This window comes from Myodes glareolus, chromosome 14, assembly GCF_982192425.1.
Source record: "Myodes glareolus chromosome 14, mMyoGla1.1, whole genome shotgun sequence".
NCBI classification, from domain to species: Eukaryota; Metazoa; Chordata; class Mammalia; order Rodentia; family Cricetidae; genus Myodes; species Myodes glareolus.
The window spans coordinates 40,070,889-40,087,201 of NC_142039.1; the positions used below are offsets into that span (position 1 = coordinate 40,070,889).

The 16,313-nt window shown below is 42.0% G+C and overlaps 2 non-coding genes across 2 annotated transcripts; both read right to left on the reverse strand.

Moving 5' to 3' along the window:
- Positions 1–9,859: 9,859 nt before the first annotated feature.
- Positions 9,860–9,941, reverse strand: Trnas-gcu (transfer RNA serine (anticodon GCU)). The gene has a single exon. It is a non-coding gene; the product is annotated as a tRNA-Ser (tRNA).
- Positions 9,942–12,295: 2,354 nt separating this feature from the next.
- Trnaq-cug (transfer RNA glutamine (anticodon CUG)) lies at positions 12,296–12,367 on the reverse strand. The gene has a single exon. It is a non-coding gene; the product is annotated as a tRNA-Gln (tRNA).
- Positions 12,368–16,313: the final 3,946 nt, after the last annotated feature.

Here is a 16,313-nt window from a genome sequence, read left to right on the forward strand (position 1 = left end):
ACAGGTTTGTGCCACGACGGTGCTTTCACCCACTGAATCATCTCAATGGTCCATTTCCATTTTGATGTCTTTTAAAGACATTCCCAAGATTGGTATCTTATTGATCGACGCCAGAAGGAAAGCGTTAGATACTGCCTACTGTTCTTTATAGCGTCTAGGGATAACTGGATGCCTTGCACAGTCCTTTCTTCTGGTCCTTCAGTGGTCAGGAACAATTCCAATTTTGGAGAATTTAGTGTGGAACTGTTAACCAGCCAATGATGCTAACACAAGGGACATGGACCTAGAAATGGGCTCGGATAGAGATGGTCTCAACTAGGGCTGGCACGAGACTTGAGTTCTGCCTAACAGTGCATTGGCCATCAGCAAATGAATAATCTTATTGCAGGCCAATTTCAAACTATGAGTTCAGACAGAAAAGGAAGGTCACCAAGATGTATTGACGTCGCTTCCAAACAGTCTGGTATAGCTATGGTGAGCAGAAGCAGGTGGTGGCCATGACTGCAAACCGTACAGCACAAGGTGGGCAGCATCTTGAATACACCAGGTAGCTGTGAATGCACGGAGAAACTTAGAAGCAGCTCCACACTGTGTCTTAGATGACTCTGGCTGTCATAGGAAGAGGGAATAAAATAGGAAAAGACTGAGGGCTTGGGGTTGTTTAAGAGATGTTCCAGGTGACAGAGACATAAAAAACATGAGATGGAGGACTGGGGATGTAACAGTCAAGTGTTTTCCTAGCATGTATGAAGCACTGGATCTTAATCCCCAGCACTGTCAAACTACGCAGTAGTAGTACACCAGTAATCCCAGCACTGCACAGGTGGAGCAAGGAGGCTTAGGAATTAAAGGTCGTCTGCCTGGTCCTAGGATATTTGAAACCCTATCTCAAGAGGAAGAAAATGTCCACAGTGAGGAAAGGTTATAGAACATAATTTCGGAAAAGGCTCTAATTTGGTATTCCTCAGTTGGTCCCTTAGAATACTGATTGTTTCCTTCCTAGTGCTTGGACTTCTTAGATGTCCCCAGGACATTGCAAAGCATGAACCCCAGCAGTTGGAGTCACTCTGATACCCCACTCCAAGCTCATTACCATCTCTCAGAGTCCAACCCACCCCTTTCCAAATATTATTTCTTCATTTTTTTCACTCAGCTGAGATAGCCTGGGTTTCCTCAGGAAAACATAGAATAAGGTAAAAAGAATTGGCTCAGCTGGTCTGTGGTGACATACATCTTTAGTCCCAGCACTTGGGGGGCAGGGGCAGGTGGATCTCTGAGTTCAAGGTCAGCCTGACCTACAAAGAGTTCCCTCCCGGAACAGCCAGAGCTCTTGTTAAACAGAGAAATCCTGTCTCAAGGAAAAAGAAAAAAAGAATTGGCTCTTGAATTTGATTTCCCAAGGTTTACATTGAGTTTCAGAAAAGCATAGAGTTTGGAGACAATGAGATATCCAGGAAACTAGAAAGATTCTTCTGGAGGAAGAGAGCAAAGAAAAGTGATCAGGGGCTGGCAAGATGTCTCAGTGGGTAAAGGCACTTGCTGCCAAGCCCAACCGCTTGAATTCAATCCCCAAGACCCACATGTTAAAGTTAAACTACTAAGTGTAGTGTCGCATGCCTTTAATCCCAGCACACAGAGAGGCAGGCTGATCTCTGTGAGTTTGAGGCCAGCCTGATCTACATAGTGAGTTCCCGGACAGCCAAAGCTCCATAAGGAGACCCTGTCTCAAAACAAAACACCTTCCTCCCAATAACTGTTCTCCACATGACCGCATTAATATGTACAAAATAAATGTAATCAAATTTTAAAAAACATTTTTTAAGAAGAAGAAGAAAGAAAAGGAGATGGACCCCGAGGAGTCAGCCAGCCCTAAGACAGAAATCAGGGTGTGAGGAACCTAAACCAGCCCCTAAGAAATTCTGATACTCAGCGCAGTGTCTTAAGAGATGTATTAAGCACTACTTGCAGTTCTAAAGGGTAAAGTTCATTTTCTTGATCACTAACATGGATCGTCCTTGAAGAACATGTAATTTTACTTTCCTAATTTCTAAAAGTAGGAAGTAAATTGAGCTTCAGAAAACCAAGAAATGTTCTTATTTAACTGAAGTCTTAATCCATTTGATATTTAGGAAAAAGTGTCTTTTTGGAAGATGGATCTGGACTTCAGAGACCAAGAAAGATGTCTTGAGTGGGGACAAGTCTCTTCTGTGATTCTCTGCGACGACTCCGAGAAGATTCCATGCCTTTCTATTATCTATCTATTCAACTTCCTTTTGGGTAGTATCTTGAGCAGGTGGACAAGCCTGGTACTAACAGAGTCCAGGAGTGGAGCAGAGACAACATCCGGGGGTCCCTGGATGATGAATGAAAAGAGTCAGGCTAATTCTGGGGCATTAACGAGATAGGGAGGTGGTTAAGACTTTTAACGTATTCAGGGTAAATGATGTCCATTTACAAATAAACATGAAGAAACATAAACAGGAATCAAACAACCTCTCTCCCTTTCCTCCCTCTCTGTCATGTGTATATTCTTAAGTATTGAATTCAAAACTTAAGAATGATAAGCAAGTGCTTTATAGTTATTTTATTCTTTAACTTCATTAAGTTAGGTATATTTTGAGCTTGGCATGGTGGTGCACACCTTTAATCCTAGCACTCTGTAGGCAAAGACAAGTAGATATCAGTGAGTTCGAGGCCAACCTGGATCTTCATAGAGAGTTCCAGGACATCCAGGATTACATAAAAAGGCCCTGTTTCAAAAATAAAACAAAAAAAGTTTTATATTTTAGCTCTTTTCTTTCTTTTGGAAGATCTAACTACAAACTGAAAGGCTCCTTTAATGTAAAGAGAAAAATTCAAAGGAAATTTTTTTTGTTCTTTTATAATGGATATTAGAATACCTCTAATACAGCTACTGCACAGGTTTATTTTGGAGACTGAACCTGGTGTTCAGTGAAGGCAGCAGACTACGAACTTTACTGTTTTAGGGTGTGTGCATGCAGCAGCAGAAAGTAATGCTAGGACATTGTATCCATTAATTGTAGTGATGGTTGAGCCCAGGAAATTTGACTAGTTAATTTATGTTGAAATGCTAATATTTTGGATAATGTTGGATTAAAAAATGAATATTATCGAAAACCAGTTTCTGTTGTTTGTTTTTGCTCCTTAATATGTCTCTACACCATTTGACATTATGCATTGCTCATGGCACATATTTGTGGCTTATGTAACATTTTGTCGAAATAGGCACATTGTGTCAAATTACATCTTGCTTAGTGTACACTTTTATCAGTGAGTTCATTGCTAATGCCACTGAGTAATATGGCACCAATTTTACTTTTGAAAATCTGGTTCTGGTGTGTGTCCCAATTTACAAAGCACCCACTATTGGTGAGAAAAGGAGAGCTGGAGCAGCTTCCACCCCTGGAGTATGAATTGCCCATTAAAAGAGTGGGCGCCTGTTCTGTACAGAGCCAGGAATGGTAGCAGTATCTTTGGTTTAGAATGAGTGAGCTTATTAAACATGTAGCAAAAAGTGAAAGCCTAAGCCATGCTCAAGTGGGACAAAATAACATGATAGATTCCTTTCCTAACAACCATGTGTACAGGAGGTGGGGCAAGTCAAATGAAGCTCCAGATGACACCTCTGGGCATCCACAATTACAATATGTGTGATAAGACATATGGCCTCATCTTTCTTGTGTTGAAACCATGGAATTCCATCATGTTTCTTTACTCTTCTGGGCCTGCAAGCTAACAACTCAGGTATCTTTTCAAAAGAAATGGGATGACTGTCTACATTTAATCTGTGAGATTCATGAATCCCATGGGGATATATCATGGAGATGGGCTCATTTTATCCTGTAACTGAGTTCACCATAAGCGTAAAGGAACCATGTGGTTTGTGGTTGTTTTAGCTAGCTACCTTTTCAAGATGGAGGCGACCATGTGACTGGGCCATCATCTTGGTTTGAGATGCCATCAATATTGAGACAGCCATAGGACATGGTGCCATCTTGGATAGGGACAGTGACATCATGAAATGGTGGAGGCTGTGAAACTTCATTGACATGTTGGTTAATGCAACCTCATGACAGGAACCAAAACAGCAGCACCTGTAAAAGTTTTCCGTGCAATCGATTCCCCAGGCAATCGATTCCCCAGGCAATCGATTCCCCAGGCAATCACTACACTCCTTTTTATGTCAGGCCTAGAGGTAATACCATACCTCCCTGGTGGGTTTTGTTTTTTTTTTCTAATTTGTTTTTGTTTTCTTTTCTTCTTTTTCTTTTTTCTTTTTTTTTTTTTTTTTTGAGGGGGTTTGAGACAGTTTCTCCTTGTAGCCCTGGCTGTCCTGGAACTTGCTCTGCAGACCAGTCTGGCCTAGAATTCACAGCTGCCTGCCTCTGCTTCCTGAGTGCTGGGATTAAAGGCATATTAAAGGCATATGCTACCACCGCCAGGCTTGCTTTGTTTCAATTTTGACTCTTATTTTACATGGTTATTTACTGGTTTGAAGAATGGACATAGAGTTTTCCCAGCCATGTGCCTTCAACACTAGACAAGTATCAAAGGAACCGATGGGGAACGGCCAGCTCCTTGGAAAGTTCCCGTGAATTGGTAGTAGCCCAGGGAAAACTCGGGAAGACACATCCCAAATACGACCTAAAAAATAGATTGCCAGGTGCTAGAGGCTGCTAGCCTGCTTGGGTGGGAAGCTAGAGGAGGTGCAGGCTATGCTAGATCTTGTCAAGGCCAGCTTTTACAGCCTGTCATCTCCGCATCTATTGTTCTCCGACACAAAGTATTCTTCAAGACTCTGTTGTTCCATGCTTGTTGTTTGTTTTTGTTTCTGCTGTCACCAAGACCTGCTTGTCTTACCTTCCAGTCACAGTGACATAGACAGGCTAAGGAAAAAAACAGACTAAAGCCGTTTCTTTCCAGCTCCATTTAGGTTTTATTGTTTTCTCTGTATTCCTTAGATTACAGGTACTTAATCCAAGACTGCATATGGTAAATTATAATGTAGCTTTCCTAATTCAGGCAGCCTGACTGATAGCCCTCTTCAAAAATGGAAATTTGGGGCTCGTAGAGATGGCTCAGCATTTAAGATCACTGATTGTTTTTCCAGAGGACTCAGATTTGATTGTGAGCACCCACATGATGGTTCAGAGACATCCATCAATTCACTTCTGGAGGAACAGTTGGCTTCTTCTAGTCTACACGGGCACCAGGCATGCATGTGATACAGAGATATATGTGTAGGCAACATACCCATACACATACAAATATTTGTTTAAAAGCAAAAATTCACCCTGAACACTATCTTGTTTACCCTCCATCTAGGTTGAAATGTAATATGGATTAGCAGATTATAAATTTGAGGAAAATGGTCAAAAGGGGGTATTAGAAGTTGAAACACAAAGGAACCAAGATCTCCAAAGCCTCATAGAATTTTTGTATTGTCCTACAACTTGATCTCTTTAGAAGAATGTGGGTTCTTACTAAGTTTTTCAAATTGTCTGATCTCATTTGCAGGCACACTCAAACTAATTGAAAGTAGGCAAAGGGCTCAGTCACTCCAAGTCAAGCTAGGAAGGACTCACTTTGGACACTGGCAAAGGCAGGCACTTTTGTCAGCTTGATCTATCTTGATCATGGGTTCTGACTGCTTCTCACCCATGATCTTGGACAGTTTAAGATAGCAGAGGGTGGCCTTTCCAAATCAAGTGTTCTGTCTCATAGAGAGCTATAATTTTCTGTGTGTTTCCCATATCTTATTAATTCCTGTTCTTCAGTTTCTCAATGCACAACCCAATAGATGATAAGACACATTTGGACAAATTAATGCATACAGATTAAAAGGTGTCTTGAGTCAAGCCATTTGTCATTGTCGACCTAGTCAACGCCAACCAATGGACTCAGTTTTATTAAGGAATAATGCTTTTTAATATATTGTGTATAATGAAAAAAGTTTCTTCACCCCATAAATCACTCCACCGATACAATAATCCAAATCAGACCAAATCAAACCAAATTAGAAAAAGCCCAAGTTTAATGGATACCAACGCTCCCAGATGACTTTTCAGCCCCCAGGGAGAAGACCGGAAAATCCGTGTTTGTTCTTGGGAGGCAGTTTACTCTGTGGGAGTGGTCTTGAGCATCTCTGGGGAGGAGTCATCATTTGGCAGACTTTCTCAGGACTGGAGTCTGGACTGAGGGAAATCCCAAGGGAGGGGGCTTGGGTTGGAACTTCCACCCGAACATATAGTATTATTTATCTCACTGAGTTGATTGAAAGCATTAATGGTAAACTCTAAGTCATCAGTATCTGGTGTTGCTTTAAAGAAATAAAAGCAGCACTTCCCTTCAGAGTCATTTAACTGAACGTGAGTCTAGATTTGAATTCTTTCCTTTATGTTCTCGGTGTCTTCTGTCCTCTGTTTGCTGCATGAGTCTGAATCTGTGCCTGCCTGAAGGCTGTCTTGTTGATGTGTCCCTGTGTCTGTGTCTGTGTTTTTCTGTTAATCACCATTATGACGGGTGTTGTGATCTGGGGAGTAGGGGGATATTTGCTTTCACTGTGAAGATGTGTCTTTGTCAAGGTGTCTTATGATTGGTTCACTAAAGAGCTGAATGACAGGAGGAGGTTAGACAGAACGTCCTGGGAGAGAGAGAGAACTCAGGGAAGAAGAAAGGCAGAGTCACCAGCCAGACTCGGAGGAACCAGGATGGGCAGTAGAGAGATGAGGTAAGGAACTTCGTGGAAGAACTTAGATTTAAAACTGTGGGTTAATTTACATTATAAGAACTAGTTAGGAACAATTCTAAGCTAAGGCTGAGCTTTCTTCATTAACAATAAATCTCCATGTCATTAACTGCAGGCTGGAGATCTCAATGAGGAAATACTATTACAAAGGAGGATCTCACAGAAAGAGAAGATGGGTGGTTACCTAAGGTTGGTTTGGTACAACATAAGATAAAGGAAGACGATCAAAAGAGATAAAGCTGGCTACACTGAAAAAATGGGATGCACAGAAAAGTATTGTGTGATGCACCTAAAAATGCCTAAAAAGCTGGCTGAGGTGGGGTACTCTTTTAAGTCTTGCACTCAAGAAGCAGAGGCAGGTGGATCTCTGTGAGATTAAGGGAAAGTGGTTTTTTTTTAATCAAAATAAATTGTTTGAAAAAAGAATTTTAAACAAAAATTAAAAGAGAGGAGAAGTAATGAAAGAACCTTGTGGAAACAGATTAGAATAGAAATACTGTGATTTCATGATTATGTCAGTGTGCACACTTGTGAATATACATGTGTATGTGTGTATGTATATATGCATGTGTGCATTCATCATATATGTGCATGCAATTTCACAACTTTTTGTCATTTTCTGAGAAATAAGTGACCTCAAGACATAGACAGGGTTGTTTCAACTGAGCCTAGAAGAGCTTGCTATGCCAAAAATTCTGATCATCGAAGAATTATATAATGACAATCTCACAAGAACCCATTTGTCAGCCTGAAGAGGCTCTCATTGTCCAAATCAGTTCCTCTGGGCACCAAAATCATTAAAGGAAATGGTAAACTGTAAATCACTGAAAAAAAAAATAGTATTTCCTGAACTTGTTTTGAAAATGCACAGCTACATAATTAAGAGAGGTGTCTCTGCTTCTAATGCAGCGCCAAGCTCAGACTGAAGAATGCTGGAATCGAGCAATTGCCACTTAGCAACCACCACAGGAAATACAGCTCAGGGGGAACTATCAATAGATGCCAAATCTGAACGGAAAATCTCATGGAAAACATTTCGGTGTCCTCCCTAGATGTCTTCTTCCCCTAGGCTGCTTGTTAGATGCAGGGGAGAAACTTGGTTCATGTATTGACTGCCTGAACTACTGCGATCATCAGTCGCCATGGTTACAAGGGAGATGGACATGGAGTGTCTTCAGATTCTGTGTTCCTAAGGATGAAAATACGCCTCGGCATCATTTCCTTTCTATTCTTCATAAATCTAAAGTGTGCTGTATCGATATATCTGTTTTTGTTGATGTATGATGTTAATGAAGTTTGTGCTAAAGAAGAGCACATGTGTTTTGTGCGTTGTTCTTTGGGAGATGCAGAATATGAACCTAATTTTGAAGGGGGAAAAGTGATACAAAGCTCAAATTAGTAGTGGTCCATTTCCTTATCTTTTAAATACGCTGCATTTGTGCCGATGTGGCTGCCAGCCCTAACCTGAGGGCGTTGTGTTTCTTTCCGGCCCTGAAATGAACTGCTCTGTCCCAGTCGCCAGGGTGCTCAGACCTGAGTAATCATTTCCACAGGTTCCCTGTGATGACCAAAGAAACGTAACCTGGAGCCAGGCATCCCTCAAGGGCCTTTGACCTTTTGCTCAGGAATGCTTGGGTGATCGTAGTGGACTGCAGGTGAGATAAGAACAGGTTAATGGGGAAGCGAGGTATTTACAAGCAGCTGCCTTTGCTTCTGTAAAACCTGCTATTGCTATGGGGAAGGGATGAAATGGTCTTTTTATTACTATATAGCAGGAAAGCAAGAAACAACCGAGGGAAGTAAAAACAGTTTTTCTGTCCAACTGTGGGCTCCATGAACGGTTGTAATACACATCTTTCTAGCTCTGGCTTTAAAGCCACACCTTAATGCCCCTTCCGCAAGGCACGCTGTTTGGCTCTAAGGATGCGGTTATTCTGCTAGCGGTAAGAATAAATTTATTTAATCTAAATTTCTCCCAGTAGATTCAAATGTCCCAACACATTTTGTTGTTAGGTATGAACGTTTTGTCTTCATGTATGTGTACTATGTGTGTGACCACGTGGATGGCATCGGATCCCTTGGAGCTGGAGGTACAGACGGCTAATGCTGGCTTCTGGAAGAACAGCCAGTGCTCGTAACCGCTGAGCCAAATTCCCAGACCTGCCGCTCAAGCCTGTAGCCTGCATCCCGGTCTGAAGAGAGAAATGCTGTAAACGCCCCAACAGCATCAACTGACAAACTTGAGCCCACGTGAAAGATTAAGACAGACAACCCCATCGTTTAAAAAATACATATGAAACCGCTAATTATACCATGGTTATAAACAAAATGTCTTTGCTTTTAGAAAATACGTCCTTACTGGACAGTGATGACACACGCCTTTAATCTCAGCGCTCAGGAGGTAGAGGCGGGAGGAACTCTGTGAGTTCTTGGACAATCTAGTTTGCATAGGGAGTTCCGGCGCAGCCAGGGCTATTATATAGAGAAACCCTGAAACCCTGTCTTGAAAAACAAACGAAAGAGAGAAGAGAGAGAGAGAGAGAGAGAGAGAGAGAGAGAGAGAGAGAGAGAGAGAGAGAGAGAGAGGAAAAACCGTCCTTAAGAGCAAACGGTCTTAAAACTTAAAAGTTTTGTTTGCTTTTTGGCTGGGGGAGGGGTTTCAAAGAGAGACAGTGTAAGAAAGGCAGAGCAACCAAAAAGGGTCTGTGGAGGAACAGGGGAATCGGAATAGGTAAATTCTAGTAAAAATATGTGTGGCTTTTTTACCATTCTTATTTTTACACATCTTCCATAAATTTGAAATTACTTCCGAGCATTAAGTTTAAAATGAAACTTTTAATGGGACTTTGAAAATAAGGAGTGTTGAGGCTCCTGTTAAGTACTTATAGAAGCATTACGAAGAAAGCAAGGAGAGGTGATTTCAAAACGCCAAACCAACGTACATGAGACACTGTGTGCTGTGACTTGCAGTTTGTGTGCTGGGAACAGGAGTACTTACTCAGAAGGAGGTTATCTGAACAATCAGACCTTCTTTGGATAGTTTAAGATTTGGAAAAGCATAATATATAGGTCGGTCTACTTGGGGACCAACGACGAGGGTGGGATTCGAACCCACGCGTGCAGAGCACAATGGATTAGCAGTCCATCGCCTTAACCACTCGGCCACCTCGTCCCACTTGGTACTTCATTTCTTCGCCTTCATCTTTAAATCTTATTTTGATGAGCGTCTTAAACGTTGATTTTGTGATTTCCATATAGTGGTACGTCTTCAACCTACAAGACTACTTAATGATTCATATGTAATCATTTCCGTCCTCCAAAAATGACCCTTTCTCATTTTGATGACTCTTTAGTAGTACCTGCACATCTCCATCGTCTTCGTTTCTTGGTACCACACTTGCTTTCCATCCTACAGTAAAAAATCGTCCTGGCATCCACAAACTCCGTATTCTCTTTCCTGGACCCGGAATATATGTACTAACCTTCCCCTACGGCTCCACTTACTGCCTACGTTCTTGACTGGTTATTGGGATCTCCGTAGGCCTCATAGCTATTTTTTTGCTGGAGATAAACATTTATGTTTTTTCCACGAGTCCATTTTTTTTCTTGCACAACGTAGTCTACACTTGCCGAAAAGTTTTATGCCAAACTCTGTGAATTTTTACGCTCAAAGACCCTGCCATAACATACTGCAATAGAAGATACTTCTGTAAACTGTTCTGATTTTTAAGGCTATTTCCGGAAATTATAGATCCGTGTTTTAGACACGCTTCTTCTGGTTTGAATTGTCTTTATATTTTAAGGAGAGTGGAGACTAAAAGACACGACTAGAGAATTTTGATAAATAATTTATTATGTATGAAAAGGGAACTTGCATTTAAAACACATCTTTTATTAGAAGTTTTGAGGGTAATTTTTTCATCACTAGTTCATGTATATGCTATAAAAATGTATCGAAAACTCAGTGGGAACTAACGTCAAACGGTGTGGTTATGAGTAAACTCATATATGGTTATGAGTAAATTCAGATTTTACAAGAAGTGAATTTATCGTGAAGGTTCCCTAAATTTAGTAAATAATGTCAGGCAGACTTGCAGTTACATAAAACAAGATAGGGATAACCAATATTTTAAACAAAAATTAAACTTCTTACAAATCTAAATAAGTGAAACACCAAAATGCTAAATTACTTTAAAAAAAGAGAGCGAGAGAGATATACTGAATTCCTACTATATATGTGCGCTCCCTGTCGTTCGATGCGGGATGTTATTTACTGAAAATAAATCAGCCTCCGTCCTCCACAGTGAAATCTTGTAAAACAGCCTCTGACACTGGAGACTGCAGACGCGCTATTTCCCGCCTTTATTTTCTGTCCCCAAAAAAGTGTGACCTGTGCGCAGTGAAACTGAATGTGAAGTGACCGTGCAATCGTGAACCTGTGTGTGGCTCCCTGAATGAGACCTACTTGTGAGCTCACACACAGGGGTGGACTTGTTGTGAGGGAGGTGAGCAGAAGGGAAGAAAAGAGGGTGATGGGAAGGGAATACGGTCACAGCACACTGTGTACAAGAATGAAATTGGAAAATCAAAAACCTTTAAAGAAAGAAGTTGCGGGAAAAGCAAGCGTGACTTTGGGGACCGCTGGGGTAGACTCCGACCGCGGTTCCCTCGCTAGACTTTTGCTTTCCTTGCCTTTGCCAAACTCCTGCGCGCTTGCTCACGCCAGCACTTGCACCGAGTTGACCGTTCCAGAAGACACACCAGTGCCCCAACCCACCTCCGCTCACATGACGTCACCACCTTGGTGTGGAGTCATTCCCAGTCTCTGCTCACGTGACGTTTGCTAGTGCAAATTGGGCAAGCTTGGATCTCTCTCTACTCACTGGAGACTGTGACCAATCGCGTCCTCCTGCGTTATCTATAATTCTAGCACTCCAGAGGCGGGGACAGGAGGATTAGAAATTCCAGGCCATCCTAGGCTACATAAGACCCTGTCTCAAAGAAAATTTAGAAAAGAAAAAGTAAAACATACATTAAAAAAAAAAAATCCCAACCCAAACAAAAAAATTGAAGTCCCAACTTTTCAGTAGACAGAAGCATGAGGATTGAAGCGAGTTTGGAATCACACAGGGTAGAGTAAGAATGTGTCTCATAAAACAAAAACAAAGCAAAAGAACCGCCCCACACACACAACAAAATAGCTACTATTGCTCTCCAGACTAGATAAATTTTATTTCCAGTTGCCAGCTTGGGACTGTTTCCTCTGAGTCTTCACTACTAGGTACTTCCTCCCGCCTCCCCAGTTGTGAGCAGATTTCTCTGGAAAGTGTTCCAGCTTCCTCCTGCAATGCCTTGAGAGGTCTTTTCTTTTCCTTTTCCTTCCTCTAAAAAGAAACTGTAAGCAAAAATAAAGTCACTTAGTTGGTGAATAAAAGCATTTAATTCTATTAAGGTGTGATTACCAGGAATTATTTTTCGTATCAATTTAAGGGAAAACTAATTGGAGGAAAAAAAAAAAGGCTAGGTAGGTCCCACCGAGATTTGAACTCGGATCGCTGGATTCAGAGTCCAGAGTGCTAACCATTACACCATGGAACCACGTGGAGAACTTTGGAGCCTTCAGTTCTCTCCAGGGGTTCTATTTGAACAGAAAATAAATTTGTTTTCTCTTATTTATTTACCCATTTATTTATCTGTTTACTTATTTATTATCTATCTATCTTTCTATCTAATCTCCTTATTGAGACAAGATCTAGGTAGCTTCAGACTCGTGGCAATCCTCTTACCTCCGTCTTCACGAGGCTTCTCATGTCTGCATCCAACGTCTCCTACTTTAACAGCAAACATTGGACTCAAGGACCAGGATCTCTCCCCTACTCCCAAATCCAAAGCTTTCTACCAAGTGATTCAGAAATCAAAGCATCAGGAAAAGAGGTGAAGTTATTGAACAAGATAGAGCTCCCTTGGCGTTTAGAGTTTTGTGATTTTTTTTTTTTCGGTGGTTGACTCACCCAAAACTCAGCCACCGGGTGAAAAATTGTTTCTTAAATTTTACTACTGCACCAGGCATGACGGTACAAGTCGGCGATTCACAGCACTGAGAAGTTCGAGGTCAGTTTAGGGTTACAGAGCCAGCCTCAAAACAAACAAACAAACAAATAATAGAAAAACAATAAAGAGAGTTATTCATAATAATTTTAACGAAGGGACACCGCATGAGAGTTTTAGAGCACTCTCCACTGGACCAGGACTCTCAGCACCCAGGGCCCTCTGCTAGAGAGCAGAAACCAACTTGGGGTGTAGGCAACTGGCCTCCTTGTTGCAAAAAAAGGAAATGTCGAGTTGTTTAAAAGAGTTTAGAGTCATCAGCGTTCTCATTTCCCTTGTGCAGAGACTTGAAAGGAGGCAAAGTGTTTTGATTTTTCTTTTTAAAGTGTTTTCATTTTCTTTAAAATGGTGAAGCACACCATTCTTATGCTCAAATCAAAACCTCCCAGAAGGGTCGAAGTTGTGGAAAAGATGCCGTTTTCTGCCTGCTTTTGAATGGAGGCATTGTTGAGTCAGGGGAACATGACAACTGCCACAGAAACAGCACAGACTCCCTGTGCCTTCTTTGTTCACAAACAAAGAATTTTGTCTGCCCGGGGTTCTTCAGCACTTTTTGTTTCTTAAACTAGAAAATGATCGAAGCGGTTGAGCCCTTTTTCTGCACTAAAATCAGCCACAGGGAAGTCTGTGAGCGACACTAGAGGACACATCTAGGAGAAAATTTTCTTTCCCAACAGCCGTCCAGAAATTTGAGTCTGCTTTCCAGGAGGTAGTAAAGATTTACGCCATCTTCCCTTGTTCAGGTTACCTGACCATCAGACATTCTGGGATCTCCATCTTGTAGGAAGCAGAGAATGTTGGGTAGGCTGGACTTCGGAAACAGAAATTGTTAGTAGCCATCTCTGCAGGAACAATACGACTAAACCCCGACCATGCCTCTCTCTTTGGCCACCAGACAATTGAGATGATGCACTTGAAATCTCTTGCTGGGCAGAGAAAAAAATTGTTGGGGGCCAGGTACCAGTCAGGTAGAGATTTCATCAGGACTGGGAGACTGCAGTCTGAGACAGGGCCCGTGATGGGTAGGTACACTCCTCCACCAGGATTGCTTAACTATGCGGACATCATTGTTGTTTTCTTTAAAACTGAATCTCTGGCTCAAGGGTAAAGGTGCTTAGCTCAAGCCCTGGGGCCCCACAAGGTGGAAGGGAAGAACTGACTGCTGAAAACTGTCCTCTAACACCCACCCCCCACACTAATAAATAAATAAATAAAATTAAATAAAGGAAGCCGAACCTCGTGGCAGAAGCTGCAACATGGACCTGTGGCTGGGAGAGGAGGGAGGATGGCTCACTGACCCTTTATTCTTCCAAACATGCTCAAGCTGAAGAAATCTTCTATTTTTACTTTTCGCTATTGCTGTTTAATTGATCCAGGCTGACTGGTAAGGGCTCCCAGGACTCAGGATCTGGCCCTAGGAACTCCAGTAACAGGGTCACTCTGTGACTGGTGGTACTGGGGGCTGGGAGGTAATAACTGGGAAAGTGGGTGGGGTGTCTGCCAGGCAAGGTCTAGCAGTTGAGAGGGGGAGGTCAGGATGAATGGTTGCCTAGTAGCTTTAAAGAAAGCAATGAGTCTAAAGTCTTATTTTAAAATAGTACAGTAAAGAGACCTGTAGATACGTGTCAGTAATGCAATGGAAACGTGTCTGACTATAGATCAGAAGGTTCTAGGTTAGTTCCTGGCTGCCTCAGATATGTTTTTAACCCAGCCGTAAGGACATCTTTTTTCGGATTTGACCCTTGCTTTAATGAATACCGATGAGAATTCTGAGGTCTTTCAGTTACTATGAAGTGAGCCTTTCACGTAGCCTCCCTCCCCCCCTCTCCTGATAAGCTAGTTGCTTAACTGGAATTCAGAGACCATCTAAGAAATCTGGAAAGAGGATTTTATACCGATAGATTATCTTAGCTTTAAACAAAAGGTACTTTGAAAAAAATAAAAAGGGGAAAGGAAACAATGTGGGTCTGTAGGTGTCTAAAATATTTTCTTCATAGGCGACGACCCTGTGTTTGGTTCTTATTCAGAAGTGACAAGATTAGAGGTGCCTAGGTGAGTCGCACTTCCTCCCCCTCCCCTGCCTCAGTAAAGGCCCTTACCACTACCACCTGGTTTCTATGGCAACTAGTGTGGCTACTGGGATTAAAGGTGTGTGTCACCACTGCCTGGTCTGTAAGGGTGACCAGGGTGGCTGTTTTACTCTCTGATCTTCAGGCAAGCTTTATTTATTAAAATACAAATGAAAAGCCCCTACAAAGGACAAAGGGAAAAAGGACAAGCATGGACTTGGTACCCCCCCCCAAAAAAAAACAGAAGCACAGTGGGAATCCTTAAAACCAAAGGATTTAAAACACAGGTTCTTGTTCCACGACAGTTTATTGGCGTTTGTGAATGTGTTAGGTGAGGAGTGCTAACCAACGACCCCCCCAAAACCATCTTCCCTTCACATCTTCACCTTTTGCTCCATCCCTGAACCTGAGAGTGAAGGGGTGCTGAAAACTGGTTAAGACTCAAGCAGCGGAATGGGATAACATTTTGTACAATTTCACGTCAGAAACACTTAAAACATGACCATCCTAAGCTACAAGACTCTTCAAAGATGTACTCAGGTAATAATAAGGCCATTCTTTTTCTTAAGTGTCTAAAACCTCTTACTTCCCTGCGATTATGTTGCTGACTTGCTGACTGTGACATTTTTTTAGACGTGTGGGAGTTTTGCCTTCATGTATATCTGTACACCACATGGAGAGATGAGAGACCACTCCTCAGTTAGCTCAATTGGTGCTCACAGTGCCAAGTTCAGAATGAGCACAGTACAGGCCTGCTGCAATGTGAACGCCTCTTGTGACTGTTAAGGAATAAGATACAGCGCCATAGAATTCCAGGTTGGTTTTTCCTGTTTTCCTTTGCCCACTTGATCCAACTGTGTTTCAGAGTCCCCAAAGTTCAATTGTTCTTCCAGGTAATATTCTTCCCCCTGGAACAAGAGCTGGTGACAGACAGCTATGCAAGGCAGAGAACCCCCAGGGGGAGGGAGCATTCCCTGCCTAAGGAAAACACAGAGAAGGGGATTAGAAAAGTTTACTGATTTGAAATCTTTCCAAATCAGTCCTGAAATCAACCTCCTTTCTCAAACCATACAGATCTACAAGGTCAAGAAAACATATTTCTATGTGTGGACTTCTCTGAGGAGCTGGACATCATGTGATATTATTCACTGTGGGGAAACTAGTGCTATGAATTCATAGCAAACACTTTATTTCTTTTTTTCTTTCCTTTCAATTCTTTCCTCCTCCTCCTCCTCCTCCTCCTCCTCCTCCTCTTCTTCCTTCTTAGGCAGGATGTCTCTGTGTAACAGCCCCAGCTGTCCTGAATCTAGCTTTGTCGACCAGGTTGGCCTCTGCCTCCTAAATGCTGGGATTAAAGGCATGCATCA